The sequence below is a fragment of the Capra hircus genome, chromosome 9, assembly GCF_001704415.2.
Source record: "Capra hircus breed San Clemente chromosome 9, ASM170441v1, whole genome shotgun sequence".
NCBI lineage: Eukaryota > Metazoa > Chordata > Mammalia > Artiodactyla > Bovidae > Capra > Capra hircus.
The window spans coordinates 77,361,933-77,382,340 of record NC_030816.1 but is presented as its reverse complement, the minus strand read 5'-3'; positions in this window follow the sequence as shown (position 1 = coordinate 77,382,340).

Sequence of the window (20,408 nt, the reverse complement as noted above, 5' to 3'; positions counted from 1 at the left end):
TGGTCCATAAGAAGTGAAAGGCAAAGGAGAAAAGGAAAGATATACCCATCTGAATAAATGCAGAGTTCCAAATAATAGCAAGGAGAGATAAGAAAGTCTTCCAAAGTGATCAATGCAAAGAAATAGAGGAAAACAATAGAATGGGAAAGACTAGAGATCTCTTCAAGAAAATTAGAGATAGCAAGGAAATATTTCATGCAAAGATAGGCACAATAAAGGACAAAAATGGTATGGACCTAACAGTAGCAGAAGATACTAAGAACAAGTGGCAAGAATACACAGAAGAACTGTAGAAAAAAGATGCTAATGACTCAGATAACCACTATGGTGTGATCACTCACCTAGAGCCAGACATTCTGAAATGCGAAGCCAAGTGGGCCTTAGGGCATCACTAGGAACAAAGCTAGTGGAGGTGATGGAATTCCAGCTGAGCTGTTTTAAATACAAAAAGAGAATGCTGTTAAAGTTCTGCACTCAATATGCCAGCAAATTTGGAAAACTCAACAGTGGCCACAGGACTGGAAAAGGTCAGTTTTCATTCCAATCCCAAAGAAAGGCAATGCCAAAGAATGTTCAAACTACCACACAATTGCATTCATCTCACATGCTAGCAAAGCAATGCTCAAAATTCTCCAAGCTAGTCTTCAATAGTACATGAACGGAGAACTTACAGATATTCAAGCTGGATTTAAAAAGGCAGAGGAACAAGAGATCCAATTGCCAACATCTGTTGGATCATAGAAAATGCAAGAGAATTCCAGAAAAACATCTACTTCTGCCTTATTGACTACAGCCAAAGCCTTTGATGGTGTGGATCACAACAAACTGTGGAAAATTCTGAAAGATATGGGAATACCAGACCACCTTATCTGCCTCCTGGAAATCTATGTGCAGGTCAAGAAGCAGCAATCTGCACTGGGCATGGACTGGTTCCAAATTGGGAAAGGAGTACGTCAAGGCTGTATATTTTCATCATGTTTATTTAACTTATATGCAGAGTACATCATGCAAAATGGTTTTTCCAGCATGGATGTGAAAGCGGGACCATAAAGAAAGCTGAGCACGAAAGAATTGATGCTTTTGATCAGTGGTGTTGGAGAAGACTCTTGAGAGTCCCTCGGCCTGCAAGGTGATCAAACCAATCCATCCTAAAGGAAATCAGTCCTGAATACTCATTGGAAGGACTGTTACTGAAGCTTAAATTCCAATCCTTTGGCCACCTGATGGGAAGAACTGACTCACTGGAAAAAGACCCTGATGCTGGGAAAGATTGAAGGTGGGAGGAGAAGGGGATGACAGAGGATGAGATGGTTGGATGGCATCACGGACTTGATGGACATGAGTCTGAGCAAGCTCCAGGAGTTAGTGATGGACAGGGAAGCCTGATGTGCTGCAGTCCATGGGGTCGCAAAGAATCGGACATGACTGAGCAACTGAACTGGACTGAAATTTTTGATGAAACTGCAGAAAACAAAACAGAGAGAGAAAAATAAAAGGTGTCCTGCTGTCCATGGGGTTGCAAAGAGTCAAAAACCACTGAGCAACTAAACTGAACTGAGTACGGCCCTGCTCATTAGAGCAAGACCCAGTTTTACCCACAGCCAGTCCAACTTATTGCTTTATCTTTTATCATATGGAAAGCTGCTAAGTTACAAAATAAAAGTTCTATGTATTATCCCCAGTCCCTTCACTGTTCATCTGGTTGCTTTCATAGTCCCCCTCTCATCCCCCAGCCTGGAGGTCTGGATGATGTACACTGATTCTAATGGAACTTTCAGTTTTTTACTTCCATTGAGAGTGAAACTGAAAGACTGAAAAGGAATCCAACGGTTTCTAGTATTTTATCATCTGATTATGATCATTGGAGTTTACTCTTGAATGCATAAACAATTCAGTCATTTTTCTTTTCAAAAAAGTACACAAGAAAAGAAAAAAGCAGACAATACCTCCTCCATGAACTTTCCTGGCCTATCCATTTTTATCTGCTGATTTTATATCTGATGTAAAGTATTTTTTTCCTGTCACCACCTACACTGTGTCAGTGGAAAGTGAAGTTTCTGAGTCTATTCATCACAGGCATTAAAGAAGGAACATGGGTAATAAATATTTATAGCTGTATAGCTATCACCCTGACTCTAGCTTCTCTGTAGGAGAAATGTGGGGATTTTTTTCCCTTTCTGGTATATAGAAACATGATGCCTGTAATTTAGGTAAATAATTGTCATAGATGGTTAGATAATCAAGGAATCTGCTAGTGCCTTCAAATCCACAGACTTCAAAATTGATCAGCTAAATATACTCTCAATCTAACATGAGAAAAATAAATATTCAGTTGGTTCTAAGTCAAGATAAACCTATAAGACCTACAAGTGTTCCAGCCTTCTTTTCCTCTTTTTACCCCTGTTGTTCTATGGAAGAGCTTTCTTATTAGCCCAAATATTTTGGCTTCCTTTGAGAGAAATGGAGACAGGCAAGAGGGTCTAAGGAAACAAGACGTACAAAGGTGACACCTACAGAAAAAAACTGTCGTCTGGGGCACACTGGGAATGCAAGCTGCTTTGGTAAATGGGAAACACAGAGTTCAAGTTTCGGGGGGACTGATTGTTCCTTTGTGCATCATTTTGGAATTACTCTTGCTTTCCAGGACATTTTTCTTCTAATGGTGGGGTTGAGTCACCCAGGTCAATGTTTTAAAGTGTTGTAGTTGATAGTAGTGACAGGAGTAAAAATGGAGTTTTAAAGCCAAGGTGTTGTACCAGCTGGATTTCAGACTTAAATCTTCACCTGAGTCGCATGTGCAGTCTTGTTGTCTGCCTAGATTCCAAAGACAGGAGGAGAGGGAAAATCTGAACAAAGCAGAAGCAGAGATGGTTTTTGGACTACCCCCAGAAAGTAAAAGAGATCTTGTAGCGACCACACTAGATTGGAATTTCAATTTGAGGAGAATGCATGGTTTGGTACTGGATGTTCCAGGCAGAAAACCAGACTTGTACAATGTTATGTCAACTGACTAAATTAAGAAAATGCTTGAAATTTCCCAGTGAATATGACCAAGAACTGGATTCTTAAGTTGACACCAAATTTCTTACAAAGATGCCAGACTTCTCAGGGCTGGTACAGTTTCTGCCTGGCTCCATGCAATATATTCTTGTGGACATAGCCTCTTCAGTTCAGTTCAGTTCAGTCACTCAGTTGTGTCCAACTCTTTGCAGCCTCATGAATCACAGCACGCCAGGCCTCCCTGTCCATCACCAACACCCAGAGTTCACGCAAACTCATGTCCATTGAGTCCGTGATGCCATCCAGCCATCTCATCCTCTGTCATCCCCTTCTCCTCCTGCCCCCAATCCCTCCCAGCATCAGAGTCTTTTCCAATGAGTCAACTCTTCACATGAGGTGACCAAAGTACTGGAGTTTCAGCTTTAGCATCAGTCCTTCCAAAGAACACCCAGGACTGATCTCCTTTAGAATGGACTGGTTGGGTCTCCTTGCAGTCCAAGGGACTCTCAAGAGTCTTCTCCAACACCACAGTTCAAAAGCATCAATTCTTTGGTGCTCAGCTTTCTTCACAGTCCAACTCTCACATCCACACATGACCACTGGAACTAAAAACAAGGTTCTTTTTGCAAGCCACAGGGTTGACTTGCTGCTAAGATCTGTCTTGCTGAAATAGACTATGACTGGGCTAATACTGCCATAGAGACACTAAACTTAGAAGTTGAATGCCAGTGACCTGGGAGACAGCATTCTGGTTTCCTGTTCCACTGGGAAGAACCAACTGCATGTTGTCTGCCTTGTGTTAGGGGAAGGTTTGATTACATACAATAAAAATTTCAAGAATATAATATGGGCTTACAGAAAATATAGTTTTATTTCTAGCTGATATGAAAAAGGTCCAAAATTAGGCAGTACTAGTGTTGGTTGTTCTACAATGACCTTCAGAAGGATGTCTCAGCCTTTTCCTTGTTCAAAGCAGCAGAATGAAGGCGAGGAAAGAGGGGCAGTGCTAGCCCTGTGATACTTTCACTTGCCTCTCATTTACCAAGAATTAGTTAAAAGGCTACTATCTAGCTATAAGGGAAAGGAAACAAAATATATTATTTGGTGGTACCTTTTCATACCTTTATTAAATTACATTAGCAAAGAAGAAGGTAAGAAAAAATTGGGGGTATATTCCACATATAGATGATCTTATTTGCAAAACAGAAATAGAGGCACAGACATAGATAGCAAACATATGGACACCAGGGCAGGGAAGAGAGGGCAGGATGAATTGGGAGATTGACATGGACATACATACACTACCGATACTATATGTAAAATAGACAACAAGAACCTACTGTATAGCACAGGGGACTCTACTCAGTGCTCTGCTGTGCCCTATTGTATGGTGCTAAGTCGCTTCAGGTGTATCCGACTCTGTGACCTCATGGATTGTGGCTTATCATGCTCCTCTGTTCATGGGATTCTCCAGGCAAGAATCCTGGAGTGGGTTGCCATTTCCTCTTCCAGGGGATCTTCCCGACTTAGGGATTGAACCCAAGTTCCCTGAGTCTCCCGCATTGTGGGTGGATTCTTTACAGCTGAGCCACCAGGGATGCCCACTCAGCGCTCTGCTAAGTCGCTTCAGTCATGTCCGACTCTGTACGATCCCAGAGATGGCAGCCCACCAGGCTCCCTCAGCCCTGGGATTCTCCAGGCAAGAACGCTGAAGTGGGCTGCCATTTCCTTCTCCAATGCATGAAAGTGAAGCCGGTCAGTCATGTCCGACTCTCAGCGACCCCATGGACTGCAGCCTACCAGGCACCTCCGTCCATGGGATTTTCCAGGCAAGAGTACAGGAGCGGGGTGCCATTGCTTTCTCCACTCAGCACTCTGTGGTGACCTAAATGGGAAGGAAATCCAAAGCAAAGGGGATATATGTATATGTGTAGCTGATTCACTTTACTGCACAGCAGATACTAATGCAACATTGTAATGTAACTACATTGCCAATACGAATTAATTTTTAAAAATTTGTGTGGGGGAGTGTAAAAAAATACTAGTGGTTTCTTCCTCAAGGCTGTAAAAAATCGTATTTGCATCTTATGCAGGCTCAGAGAATATAAGCTTGGAAATAAATTTATGTGCAATTCTGGTCTTTATTTACATGCTGAGGATAAAAGGAAGGTAACTCTAATGATAAACTAAGAGAAGAGTCAAGTTTGGAGCCCCCTCAAGCCTTAGAGCCCTCAGCTAACTAAGGATAACAAACGGTATACATCATTCCATGTTCAAATGAACACCCAAATATTTACACATAATTGTAAACATTTAAATAATAATTAAGTTTCTTTAATATTATAAAAAATATTTAGCTTTCTTTTTCCTCCTGAATCAGTTTTGGCAGCAGTTTTTCCCAATATATGTTTACTTACTCTAAATTTTCCATTTTCAGCAATAAAGTTATTATGACATCCTATGTTATCTTTTAATATGCCCTGCATCTAAACTAATGACCCTTTTATCATTCTTTTAAAAAATATTTCTTACTTTTCTCTTGTTATTTTGATCAATCTTGCCAAAAGTTTGTTAAATCTGCTTTTCTTTAAGACTCTTTTGCTTTTTTATTTTTATTTTTTTGGTTCTCTCAACTATAAGTTTAGTATCGTTATTCTTTATGCACTCCATCTGTCCTTAAGAAGACTTTTCTAAAATAAATATTTAAGACTATAAATTTTCCTGTATTGTTTTAACTACATCCATAAGTTTTGATACACAATGTTTTGCTATATTTAGTTCCGTATATTTTCTAAATTCTGAAAGTATTTCTATGACTGGTTTTATTTGTTTAACTTCCAAATGCCTGGCAGTGAGCAGTAATTTTTGTTAGTGGTTTACAACTGAATTTGAATTCCTGAAGACCTCTTCAAACTATCTCTGCCCGGCAGAGATCCCTGATGTGAGGCACTGTGCTCCTGTAGCTGGCCCCCAAGTTCAAGGCTCTGGCAGTCCAACCCATATCATCTTAGTGTTAGAGGTCCTCCCAGCAGGTTGCCTTTCTTGTGGGGCTTCTCAAAGATCATTACCTTCCATGCCATCCACCTGCTCTTTGACTGAAGCAACCTGCTTCAGCAGAATGAGGAGATGGGGCCTATAGCAGTGGATGCCCTCCCCCCTCCCCCGCCCCATCATTTTGAATGCCATGCATGTTTGAGCTCTAAATCTGCTCATGCTCTGGCTAAAGGAAGTTGTAAATGGGATAACGTTCGAACTATGAGAAATAAGAAATAAGTAATAAGTAATAAGAAATAAGTAATATTTAAGTAAATAAGTAATAAGTAATTATTAAACCGGGGCGGGGGGAGGAGAGTCATCTTAAAATGACAGGAAAACCCATGAGACCTCCTGCCTAAGCATTTTCCCATGATCTAGAAAAGAAATAACTCACAGATCCAGTTTGAAAAAAAAGAAAGATAAAGCTGATATCTGTTTCAGTCAGTTCAGTTCCGTCGCTCAGTTGTGTCCGACTCTTTTCAACCCCATGGACTGCAGCACACCATGTTTCCCTGTCCATCACCAACTCCCGGAGTTTGCTCAAACTCATGTCCATGGAGTCGGTGATGCCACCCAACCATCTCATCCTCTGTCATCCCCTTCTCCTCCTGCCTTCAGTCTTTCCCGGCGTTAGGGTCTTTTCCAATGAGTCAGTTCTTCGTATCAGGTGGCCAAAGTCTGGAAAAGCTAGGAACACATTTACATAACAAGATAGAGAATGAGACTCTTCTTGTTCCTAGAATTTTGATGAAAGGCCTCAAAGCAGAGGACAGCAGACAAGAACTCTGCATCCCTTGTAAACTCAGTCGATAAAAAATCTGCCTGCAATGTAGGAGACCTGGGTTCAGTTCGTGGGTTGGGAAGATCCCCTGGAGAAGGAGATGGCAACGCACTCCAGTATTCTTGCCTGGAGAATCCCATGGACAGAGGAAGGCTCTGGAGGGCTATAGTCTATAGTGTCAAAAGAGTCGGACAGGACTTAGCGACTTAACCACCACCATTGCATTCTAAACAAAACGGTCAAGAAGCTGCCAGACCTCTTTCTCTAGGGATTGCCCGGGGATGGCAACTGGTTGTCATCCTTTCCAACTCGTATCAGCCTCAGATAGAAGATAAGGGGATAAATATTGCCCAGTGAGTGGTGAGAGAGTGACATTCCAAGAGATGCACTTGCAAAGACATAAGTTTTCTGCAGGAAAGGTAGATGGGCCCCTCAGTCCCTAGCTTTGATACTTACTGATTTGCTGAAAAGTTTAGCCTCATGCCAGTGCACCAAAATCAAATTGTTAAAAGTTCTTAAGAGAGATCAATTTGCATGCCCTGAATCTGGGGAACTGATGTTAACTAAGAAAAAAAGGAAAACTCAGAAGCATCAAAGTGATAAGAAAGCAGAAGTGAAATTGAAAAAAGAGTGAAAGAACAAACCAGCTTCCTCCTTACCTTTTTCTTGCAGGCCTGAGAGTGATAGGTGGGTGTGAGCTGGAAAGAAAGGGGAAGTTTTTGCACTGTATGCAAGACTGAACTTTTAACATTCAAATTTGATTGGAATCCTTAATACCTGAAAGTGGATGGACCTGCCTGAATTATTAAAAAATGAGGAAAGAAGATGTAATGGAACATGTTTGTTTGAAGATCAAGAGAGAAACACATTTCCTATTTGTATCTCTTTGAGTTTAGTCTATTCAGTAAACCACAAAACAAGTATAAATTTAGATAGATCAATATATGCACACATACAAACATACACGCATGCATGCACAATTTCAATAAATTAAATAAAGCATGAATAATCATGTTAATAAGCATTCCAATTCTAACAAATTTTATATATCTCTGTTTTTCCTAATAGATGTTTATTCTCTAACAGATATTTCCATATTTCCATATCAATTAATATGACATTTTAAAATTTATTTTTGATATCAAACCTTCTTATCAGTTCTATAATGGACCTATTCATGCTGTAAAATTCTTTTAATATGTTGATGAATTGTTTGCAAATACTTAGAGTTTTTACATTAATATGTATAAGGAAACTGGACTCTACTTCTGTTTGGGTTGTCTTTTTATTGGGCTTTAGTAGCAATGTTTTCTAATTATACAGAAATATTTTAAATATTCATTATTTTTTCCATTTCCAGAATAGTTTTAAAAGCATTGCAATCATCAGCTTTACTACTCCTTTGCAAAAATAATTTTTCTATAATAATTTTCTTTATACTTTCTGTATCTTCAGTGACTAGTTGATTGTTGGTATTGCAAAAATTCAATGCTGAATAAACAGATCCATGCAGTTTAACATAGTTCTCACTGATAGTCGAGATTAAAAAACATTTGAACATCAAAATTAGTCAGTGTCTCAAAGTATTTTGTATAAACTTGTAAGAATATCCCATCAAAGAAAGACTTGAGAGGCCACCAGCCCTTAGACACAATTCCACAAACTTTACAAGATGCTACTTTTGCCCTGACAACTCAGTTTCCCCAATGCAAACAGTAGAACCATATGATTGAGGCTGAGGAGATGAAAATAAGCTTGGAACAAAGAAGCAGAAAGCCACCACTGCAGACACTAATGGGAGTCAGACAAGACTGAGCGACTAAGCACAGACAGCTGCTGGTCAGGGGCGAGGTGTTATCCTCCTCAGGGTGATGTGTCTGCAATGGCAGCTTTCTGCTTTCTCAGGAGCTGGGCTCTGGCCATGACTGCATCTTGGGGTCACAGCTCCCCTCCAATCAGCACTCTTCAGTGAGATCCCTTTTAGGATAACCGCTCATATCTCCCTTTCACAGGGTCTGCAACTGATCACCAGATGCCCCCGGACACAGGCCCTCTTGGCTTCACTGTGGAGCAGAGGCAGCTCTGGCCGTGATCACTCATTTCTACTTCTCTCCTAACAAGTCAGTTCCAAGATCTTAGGCTGCCTCATCTCTAGAAAGAATAAACATCTAAACATGTCTATTAAGCCAAAACAATTTCAAAAATAACAATTTGGCCACTTGGAATGTGTTCTTGGAACTATAGAAGGAAATTTTAAAAAATAGGAAAAAGTCTAAAAACAGAATAATAAGGCAAGATCCAATGTAACACTTATTTTCGTAAACGGAGTAGCAAGAACATTCATTTTCACTTATTTTATTAATCCCAAAGTGGGAGTTGTCTGCTAGTTTCCAAAACTTGGGTTCATTGACGTCCAAGGAGGAAGACTGAACTGAACTGAAAAGAGAAAAACTTGGAGTGCTTCACAAAACATAAAAATGTGGATCTGAATTATTTTAAAAACATTTTAGTTCAGTTTTCATTTTTAACCCCTATATCATATTCACAATTTGAAAAAACCAACACATGATATCAGTTTTATAATGATACAGTGAAAATGAAATACAGAGTAATACACACCATGGTAAACCAAAGAGTTCAGATTACAAATATTAGATTTTCGGATTACTTCAGTTCAGTTCAGTTCAGTCTCTCAGTTGTGTCCAACTCTTTGTGACCCCATGGACTGCAGCATGCCAGGCCTCCCTGTCCATTACCAACTCCTGAAGCTTGCTCAAACTCATGTCCATTGAGCGAGTGATGCCATCCAACCATCTCATCCTCTGTCGTCCCCTTCTACTCTGGCCTTCAATCTTTCCCAGCATCAGGGTCTTTTCCAATGAGTCAGTCCTTCTCATCAGGTGGTAAAAGTATTGGAGTTTCAGCTACAGCATCAGTCCTTCCAATGAATATTCAGGACTGACCTTCTTTAGGATGGACTACTTGGATCTCCTTGCAGTCCAAGGGACTCTCAAGAGTTTTTTCCAACACCACAGTTCAAAAACATCAATTTTTGGTGCTCAGCTTTCTTTATAGTCCAACTTACACATCCATACATGACTACTGGAAAAACCATAGCCTTGACTAGACAGACCCTTGTTGACAATGTAGTGTCTCTGCTTTTTAATATGCTGTCTAGGTTGATTATAACTTTTCTTCCAAGGAGCAAGCATCTTTTAATTTCATGGCTGCAGTCACCATCTGCAGTGATTTGGGAGCCCAAAAAATGAAGTTTCACTGTTTCATTGCTTCCCCATCTATTTGCCATGAAGCATTGGGACCAGATGCCATGATCTTAGTTTTCTGAATGTTGAGTTTTATGCCAACTTTTTCACTCTCTTTCACTTTCATCAAGAGGCTCTTTAGTTCTTTGTTTTCTCCCATAAGGATGGCGTCATCTGCATATCTGAGGTTACTGACGTTTCTCCCATTTATCTTTTTTTTTTTATTTTAAAATCTTTAATTCTTAAATGCGTTCCCAAACATGAACCCCCCTCCCACCGCCCTCCCCATAACATCTCTGTGGGTCATCCCCATGCATCAGCCCCAAGTATGCTGTATCCTCCTTCAGACATAGACTGGCGATTCAATTCTTACATGATGGTATACATGTTAGAATGTCATTCTCCCAAATCATCCCACCCTCTCCCTCTCCCTCTGAGTCCAAAAGTCCATTATACACATCTGTGTCTTTTTTCCTGTCTTGCATACAGGGTCGTCATTGCCATCTTTCTAAATTCCATATATATGTGTTAGTATACTGTATTGGTGTTTTTCTTTCTGGCTTACTTCACTCTGTATAATCGGCTCCAGTTTCATCCATCTCATCAGAACGGATTCAAATGAATTCTTTTTAATGGCTGAGTAATACTCCATTGTGTATATGTACCACAGCTTTCTTATCCATTCATCTGCTGATGGACATCTAGGTTGTTTCCATGTCCTGGCTATTATAAACAGTGCTGCAATGAACATTGGGGTACATGTGTCTCTTTCAATTCTGGTTTCCTCGGTGTGTATGCCCAGAAGTGGGATTGCTGGGTCATAAGGTAGTTCTATTTGCAATTTTTTAAGGAATCTCCACGCTGTTCTCCATAGTGGCTGTACTAGTTTGCATTCCCACCAACAGTGTAGGAGGGTTCCCTTTTCTCCACACCCTCTCCAGCATTTATTGCTTGCAGATTTTTGGATCACAGCCATTCTGACTGGTGTGAAGTGGTACCTCATTGTGGTTTTGATTTGCATTTCTCTAATAATGAGTGATGTTGAGCATCTTTTCATGTGTTTGTTAGCCATCCGTATGTCTTCTTTGGAGAAATGTCTATTTAGTTCTTTGGCCCATTTTTTGATTGGGTTGTTTATTTTTCTGGAATTGAGCTGCATAAGTTGCTTGTATATTTTTGAGATGAGTTGTTTGTCAGTTGTTTCATTTGCTATTATTTTCTCCCATTCAGAAGGCTGTCTTTTCACCTTGCTTATATTTTCCTTTGTTGTGCAGAAGCTTTTAATTTTAATTAGATTCCATTTGTTTATTTTTGCTTTTATTTCCAGAATTCTGGGAGGTGGATCATAGAGGATCCTGCTGTGATTTATGTCTGAGAGTGTTTTGCCTATGTTCTCCTCTAGGAGTTTTATAGTTTCTGATCTTACATTTAAATCTTTAATCCATTTTGAGTTTATTTTTGTGTGGGGTGTTAGAAAGTGATCTAGTTTCATTCTTTTACAAGTGGTTGACCAGTTTTCCCAGCACCACTTGTTAAAGAGATTGTCTTTATTCCATTGTATATTCTTGCCTCCTTTGTCAAAGATTAGGTGTCCATATGTGTGTGGATTTATCTCTGGGCTTTCTATTTTGTTCCATTGATCTATATGTCTGTCTTTGTGCCAGTACCATACTGTCTTGATGACTGTGGCTTTGTAGTAGAGCCTGAAGTCAGGCAAGTTGATTCCTCCAGTTCCATTCTTATTTCTCAAGATTGCTTTGGCAATTCGAGGTTTTTTGTATTTCCATACAAATCTTGAAATTATTTGTTCTAGTTCTGTGAAAAATATGGCTGGTAGCTTGATAGGGATTGCATTGAATTTGTAAATTGCTTTGGGTAGTATACTCATTTTCACTATATTGATTCTTCCGATCCATGAACATGGTATATTTCTCCATCTATTAGTGTCCTCTTTGATTTCTTTCATCAGTGTTTTATAGTTTTCTATATATAGGTCTTTAGTTTCTTTAGGTAGATATATTCCTAAGTATTTTATTCTTTTCATTGCAATGGTGAATGGAATTGTTTCCTTAATTTCTTTTTCTACTTTCTCATTATTAGTGTATAGGAATGCAAGGGATTTCTGTGTGTTGATTTTATATCCTGCAACTTGACTATATTCATTGATGAGCTCTAGTAATTTTCTGGTGGAGTCTTTAGGGTTTTCCATGTAGAGGATCATGTCATCTGCAAACAGTGAGAGTTTTACTTCTTTTCCAATTTGGATTCCTTTTATTTCTTTTTCTGCTCTGATTGCTGTGGCCAAAACTTCCAGAACTATGTTGAATAGTAGCGGTGAAAGTGCAGACCCATCACAAGCACGGAAATTGAAACTGTAATCAGAAATCTTCCAGCAAACAAAAGCCCAGGTCCAGACGGCTTCACAGCTGAATTCTACCAAAAATTTCGAGAAGAGCTAACACCTATCCTCCTCAAACTCTTCCAGAAAATTGCAGAGGAAGGTAAACTTCCAAACTCATTCTATGAGGCCACCATCACCCTAATACCAAAACCTGACAAAGATGTCACAAAAAAAGAAAACTACAGGCCAATATCACTGATGAACATAGATGCAAAAATCCTCAACAAAATTCTAGCAATCAGAATCCAACAACACATTAAAAAGATCATACACCATGACCAAGTGGGCTTTATCCCAGGGATGCAAGGATTCTTCAATATCCGCAAATCAATCAATGTAATTTACCACATTAACAAATTGAAAAATAAAAACCATATGATTATCTCAATAGATGCAGAGAAGGCCTTTGACAAAATTCAACATCCATTTATGATAAAAACTCTCCCATTTATCTTGATTCCAGCTTGTGCTTCATCCAGTCTGGCATTTCTCCTGATGTACTCTGCATATAAGTTATATAAGCAGAGTGACAATATACAGCCCTGAATTACTCCTTGACAGGAAAGTAACTTCAAAGGGAATGAAGGCAGGAGCCCCACTTTCTGGTATTTGCCTCTCCTCTTTTGTTAATGCATGTTCATGTGCCCAACTCACAGTGAGGCCAAACAAAATGCAATGTCAGAGTTTGAAGCAGAGAAAGGTTATTGCAAGGTCATGCAAGGAGACTTGGTGGCTCATGACCTCAAAAGCCTTGAGCTCCCTGAAGTGTTTCAGCAAAGTGCTTTTAAAAGCCAGGTTGGTGTGAGGGTGGGGTAGGGGATGGGAGGTCACAGGGTGTCTGATCAGCTCAGGCACAATTATCTGGGTGGTGATGAGGTTGCATGGTGGTGTGACAGAGCTTAACATTATCAGTCCTTAGGCTCCAGGGGACCTGGGGCTATGTGTTCTTCATCATCAAGTAGTTAACATCTTTATCTGAGCATGGTGCGGGGGGCGGGAGGGGGGGGGTGGGGCGCGGCAGGGGGCCGGGGGCAGGGTTCATATCTGTAAAACAACTCAGGAAGTGTGAATCAGATACTATTATCTGGGTACTTCAGAGAGGAGCTGAAGCAGAGGGTATGAGGGAAGGCCTATCTTGGGAAGGCTCCTTAGGGTCCTGCTTGGTTACATATAAAACTCTACCTTTTCCAGGCTCAGCGTGTTTGCAGAAGGAGCTGCACTATTTACTAAACACCAGATTCCTGCCTTTATTTTCCTTACTCTGCATCTGCAAAATATTTAAACTTTTTCCATGGACATGACCATTTCACAGATGTCAGTTTTAAAAAAGAGATGTTCCTTCTGCTGCAGTTTGAAGCTCCTCTCATCCAGCAGCAGCAGGAAAAAGTGATTTTTTTCTTTTAGCGTATAAGTTTTTGTGATGCTTGGATTGACACTGAGTATAAATGATTAGGTAGGCATTATCCTGCCTAGAAGTTTATATCTACGGTAAACCATCATGTCATTCATTTATAAAGAATAATGGAAGAAGAACATGAGATTACAAGAGCAATAACACATCAACAACATAGACAGGGTTTTTTTTTAAAGAAAACTTTTTGATATTTATTGCTATATTTAATATTTTTGTACATCTATATAAACATTTAATCCAGCTGTATTTACATTATGTAATTGTTAGGTAGTTAGAATAGGAAAAAGGAGTCCAAAATGACAGTGGCTAAATGACAAAGAAGGGAAAAAGCCCGTGAAAACGGAAGAAAAGAAAATCCGAGGACCTGAGAGAGAACTTCGGGTGAAACAAACACGCCCCTTCTTGGCTAGCCCAATTTGTATAAGGCAGGCTTAGCGGGAAGGAGACAAAACATATAAAAGAGGAAGTCAAGACACATTGAGGCCTCTCCTTTGGAGCCGGCCCGCCCTCACGCCTCAAGGATGTACTTTCCTTTGCGTGCCGAATAAAACCCTGAGGTGTAACTGAGCTGTAACACTGGTACACTATTTAAAATATTTGCTGCAGCGAGACAGAACCGAGGAAATTACACACTCCCCTGACATATCCATTTTTAATGCTGAAACAGAACACTTTTTTTTAATTAGCTTGTATTGGCTTTGCTTTACAGTGTTGTGCTAGTTTCTACTGTAGAGCAAAATGAAGCAGCCATACATATACAAATGCATGTGTACATGCAAAGTTACTTCAGTCATATCCAACTCTTTGTGACCCAAGGAATTCTCCAGGCAAGAATACTGGAGTGGGTTACCATGTCCTCCTCTAAGGGATCTTCCTAACTCAGGGACTGAATATACATCTCTTAAGTCACCTGCATCAAACCCATGTCTCTTACTTCTCCTGCATTGGCAGGTGGATTCTTGACCACTAGTGCCACCTTGGAAGCCCTGCATATACATATATCGCCTCCCTTTGGATGTCCTTCCCATTCAGGTCACCACAGCGCATTAAGCAGAGCTCCCAGTGTGCTATACAGCATGTTCTCACTAGTTATCTATGTTATACTTAGCGACATGAAAAGTAACAGTTCCTCATCAGATGGAGAGCTAGAGAGAGACTAGGGACTGAGAACTAGCAGACTGGTGGAACTGACACATTCATCGCTCACTGCCTGATTTTCCACCAGATCCAGACAGATTCTGCAAGAAAGTAAGATGCTAGAATCTCTTGAAGTGATGGGCTGGAACAATGTTTTCCTAGAGCATTTGATTTCCCATTTTTGTTAGCACCTACGTCTGTCTATACTGGACAGAGCAAGGTTTAGACTATGTGCTTAGCCTGCATCTGTTTTTTTGTAAGAATTATAATCTCTACAGGTAACAGAGACAAACTTAACAAACTGAAAAACCAAGTGGAATCATCTGGATGGACTAGTTGCGTATGAACAGGCAGCTGTTGAGTTAAACACATAGCAAAATAGTCCCTTTTATATTATGACAAGTACTTTCCCACTATTTATCTGTGGCTCAGAGGTTAAAGCATCTGCCTGCAATGCGGGAGACCTGGGTTCTATCCCTGGGTTGGGAAGATCCCCTGGAGAAGGAAATGGCAACCAATTCCAGTATTCTTGCCTGGAGAATCCCACGGATGGAGGAGCCTGGTGGGCTACAGTCCACGGGGTCGCAAAGAGTCGGACACAACTGAGTGAATAGTCTAGTCTTAAATAACTATCAAAAGTCAGGCTAGCCCAGCCCTTACCAAATGCATTTTGAGTTTCTTCCAGGCCTTAAATTTTTTTGCAATAAAAATTTGTCTATATACGTCTGTAACAGATTCACTTTGCTGTACACCTGAAACTAACATAACATGGTAAATCAACAATTTCCAGTAAATTTTTTTTAAAAGACAGAGTAATTCTAGATTTCTGTCTAGTATTATATGCACACAAAAAAAGATCTTTAAATAGTTTGTCATCACTCATTTCTATAGCTACCTTGTACTTTATTAAAAAAATTATTTTGAAAGGAGCAAAATTGATTTTTTAGCACCAAAGTCAGACAAAAAGAAGAGGCCAAACGTGCAGCAGTAGTGTTGGAGGCGATAAGGGAGGAAGCTGGCTACTGAAAACCTATGAAACAAAGAGGAGAATGAGAAAGTAGAACAGAGAAGGTTACTTTTATAGAATTCTATGTGACGAAAGTGAAAGTCCCTCAGTCATGTCCAACTCTTTGCGACCCCATGGACTACACAGTCCACAGAATTCTCCAGGCCAGAATACTAGAGTGGTTAGCCAGTCTCTTCTCCAGGGGATCTTCTCAACTCAGGGATCAAATCCAGGTCTCCCGCATTGCAGGCAGATTATTTATAAGCTGAGCCACCAAGGAAGCCCCCTAGATGAAGCCCATGATAAAGCTACATTCCTATAAAAGTAGTGAAATTCTAGCTAGGCGTGTACTTTTGAAGATTTCTTCCTGTTCATTCAGAGAGGTACTTAGGAGGTTCAGCGGTACATTCATTTTGATTCCTGTTAGCAAAGACATAACTGAGGGAAAAGAAGGTTAAAAAACAAAATGTCCACTTGATGTTTCTAACTGAGGAAAATGAATTAGCATTATTGCTTAATTAATTTTTTCCATCATAGAAAACTGAAAAGCACCTGTTTAAAGTAATCACTTTAAATAACTTTGCCACCATCACTCAGGTACCTGTAGAGAGAAAAAAAAGAGCACTAACTTCCTTTTAAAAAGCACCAGATTTACCAATTATCTTAAATAATTTGTTTTTATGTTATTTTGCATCATCATAATTTTTCTTTCCTCTCCAACATTGGCACTTTGACTTTTCATCACCTCACAATTAAAATCCTTCAGCGAAGCCAAATTATAAGTAAAGCAGCTGTTCAGAGCTGAAATTGAGGCAGGGAATTGTGAAGTGGTTTCCTTAGCAATGAGAAGGCTGTGAATGCTCTCAGAAGCAAAGTTCCTGGCTTCTCCCACCTCTTCCATCTGCCTCCCTTGCCATCCCTCACAACCTTATTCGTAAATCTCTTTTTCCTCTGGTCTCATGCACCTTTGTGTTATTTATCTTCAGGCATATTTTAAATGTATTTATTCCTTTTTTCATTTCTACCACTTTTTAAAGAAATTCTAAATGTTGTATATGACAAACCTAGACAGTATATTGAAAAGCAGAGTCATCGCTTTCCTGACAAAGGTCTATACAGTCAAAATTACGGCTTTTCCAGTAGTCATGTATGGATATGAGAGTTGGCCCATAAAGAAGGCTGAGCACCAAAGAACTGATGCTTTTGAATTGTGGCAGTGGAGAAGACTCTTGACAGCAAGGACATCAAAGCAGTCAATCCTAAAGAAAATCAACTCTGAATATTCATTGGAATGACAGATGCTGAAGCTGAAGCTCCAATACTTTGGCCACCTGATGCAAATAACTGACTCACTGGAAAAGACTCTAATGTTGGGAGATTGAGGGCAGGAGGAGAAGGGGGTGACAGAAGATGAGATGGTTGGGTAGCATCACTGACTCAATTGACGTGAGTTTGAGCAAACAACAGGAGTGGACAGGAAACCCTGGAGCGTACTGCAGTCCATGGAGTCCAAAAAGTCAGACACAACTTAGTGACTGAAAAACAACAAGTGCTATATTTAACAATGCTACTTACCAAATACTGAGGACTGAACACAGGCTCCAAAGACATCAGGTCCTAACCCAGGAATCTGTCAATAATGGTGCCATATGGAAAAGGAGACTTTAAAGTTGTAATTAAACTGAGAATGCTGACAGAAGAAGCTATCCTGGACTATCTGTATCCTAAGTGCAGAAAAAGCATAGAGAGATTACACATACATTAACACAAACACACACACACACAAATACAAAGACCATATGAAGATGGACTGGTTGGATCTCCTTACAGTCCAAGGGACTCTCAAGAGTCTTCTCCAACACCATAGTTCAAAAGTATCAATTATTCAGCACTCAGCTTTCTTTATAGTCCAACTTTAACATCCATACATGACTACTGGAAAAACATTAGCCAGTCCATCCTAAAGGAAATCAGTCCTGACTATTCATTGGAAGGACTGATGTTGAAGCTGAAACTCTAATACTTTGGCCACCTGATATGAAGAGCTGACTCATTTGAAAAGACTTTGATGCTGGGAAAGATTGAAGGCCAGAGGAGAAGGGGACAACAGAGAATGAGATGGTTGGATGGCATCACCGACCCAATGGACAAGAGTTTGACTAAACTCTGGGAGTTGGTGATGGACAGGGAGGCCTGGCGTGCTGCAGTCCATGGGGTCGCAAAGAGTCAGACACTGAGCGACTAAACTGAACTGATCATGAAGATGGAAGATTGTGGTCATGTGGCCACAAGCTAAGGAATGCCAGTGGCCACTGTAAGCTTGGAGAGACAAGGAAGTGTCCTCCCCTAGAGCCTCTTGAAGGAGCATGACCCTGCTGACAGCTTGACTTCAGGTTCCTGGCTTCCAAACAGAAAGAATAAATGTCTGTTGTTTTAAGCACCAAGTTTATGGGAATTGTTAAAACAGCCACAGTAAATTAATATGTCAAGAATAGTTAAAAAGTACAAATATTCTTATTTTTCCAACAAGTATTAAACATTTTATCAGATGCTGGAGGTCCAAAGAGAAAAATGTGAGCACACTATAACTAATTGCAACTTCCTTTGATTAGAACTTGTAGACATTGTCAGAAAGATGGATTACTAATTCTTAAAACTAGAAGGCATCTAACATCTCTACTCTAAAAAGGTGGTCAGGGTTTCAACATTATCATTAAGATATCACTAGTTGTTGTTGTTGTTTAGTCGCCAAGTCTAAGTCATGTCAGACTCTTTTGCCAACCCGTGAACTGTAGCCTGCCAGGCTCTCCTGTCCATGGAATTTCCCAAGCGCGAATAATCGAGTGAGTTGCCACTTTCTTCTCCAGGGGATCTTTCCAACCCAAGGATCAAACCCATATCTCCTTCATTGGCAGATGGATCTTTTACCACTGAGCCACAGGAGAAACCCATCTGGACCACCACTGGAACTAGTAACTACTTCCAAAGCAGGAGTGGAAAAAGACTGACCATCTTCTTTATCTCTGTAAATTCCTTCTTTGTCCAAGATGGAGTGAAGCCACTTTACCAATCATCTCTTGTTTGCAAACAAGCAATCCCGTCTAGAGCAAGCAAATAAGAGAGTCAGCCCCATGCCTACCCTTGGGGGAAATAAGGCTCTGCTGACCCGGGTCCCACTGGGTTCCTTGGGACAGAGGGAGCAACTGTGCAGAAAAGGCTCTCCTAGCTGCTCACTGATAATATGTACAGACAGCATGCAGGTGTCTCTCTAGGTGTCAAATGTTTACTAATTCTATGGAATTTAGGATAACTCAGCCTGCCCAAAGAGACAGAAAAGAAAGTTTGGATTTCCTGGAAATATTCTGAGATGATTTGGATATAGAGCATTCTGCAAATGATGTCACAGCAGAGTCCCCTTGAGGGGGACTCTTCTTCCCTTAGCAGAATCTTAAATTGTTCCATTCGTGTGTCTTAAAGAGATCCTCCTAGTGCTAGCAGGGGTGTCAAGTGTATTTCCTCCCGTACCAGCTTAAGAACTGAAATGACGTTGCAGACTTTCTGTGTACAATACAAAAGTCTAGCTCCTCTAAAACATCATTTGCCTGAATCCCTTATAAGAAGAGACATGAAAATCAGTGGGGACTATAAAAAGAGAAAGAGCTAGAAGAGTCAGTTTTCCTGAATGAGATCTTACCAAAGTCCGATAAGAGTCCAGCAGCTGTGTTTGCGATTATACAGGAAAGAAACATGAAATATGTTTATATGGTACTTATATGATGAGCACTACACTAGGTACTTTGTATCCATACTACATACTTATCCATCCATATTACATACTTTGTATGTAATCCCTTTTAAAACCCCTATAAGGTATAATTCTCCCAGAGTCTGCTAGGTTTATCTGTTTCTATGAAAACAGACAAAGATTAAATAACTTTATTTAAATCATACAGTTAATGGGAAATTAAATCTTGAACCCAGTTCTGCATGACTCTAAAACTACATCCCATCATTACCTTTCACTGAGATCCCTAAGAGCACTAAAGAAACCCTGGAAAGTCCATCAGGTAGATGGTTTTATTTCTTTGCCATCAATGAGAACAGAGAAGCCAGCAATGCATATGGTCTTCAAAGCAGATGAGATAAAAATTTTTATAAGACTATGAAAATAGCTCAAATACTTCAGGAATAGACAGATTTACTCCTACTGTTGGGACAAATTTGAAAATTTCCCAACTCTTCTTCTTCACCAAGCCCCATAAATACATATACAACCCCTTCTATTTGGAAAAAACATGTATCCTAGGAGGAAATTTTATATCATGGCAATAAGGTCTTCATTGATTAAGGTAATAAGCCTGTCTAATGAA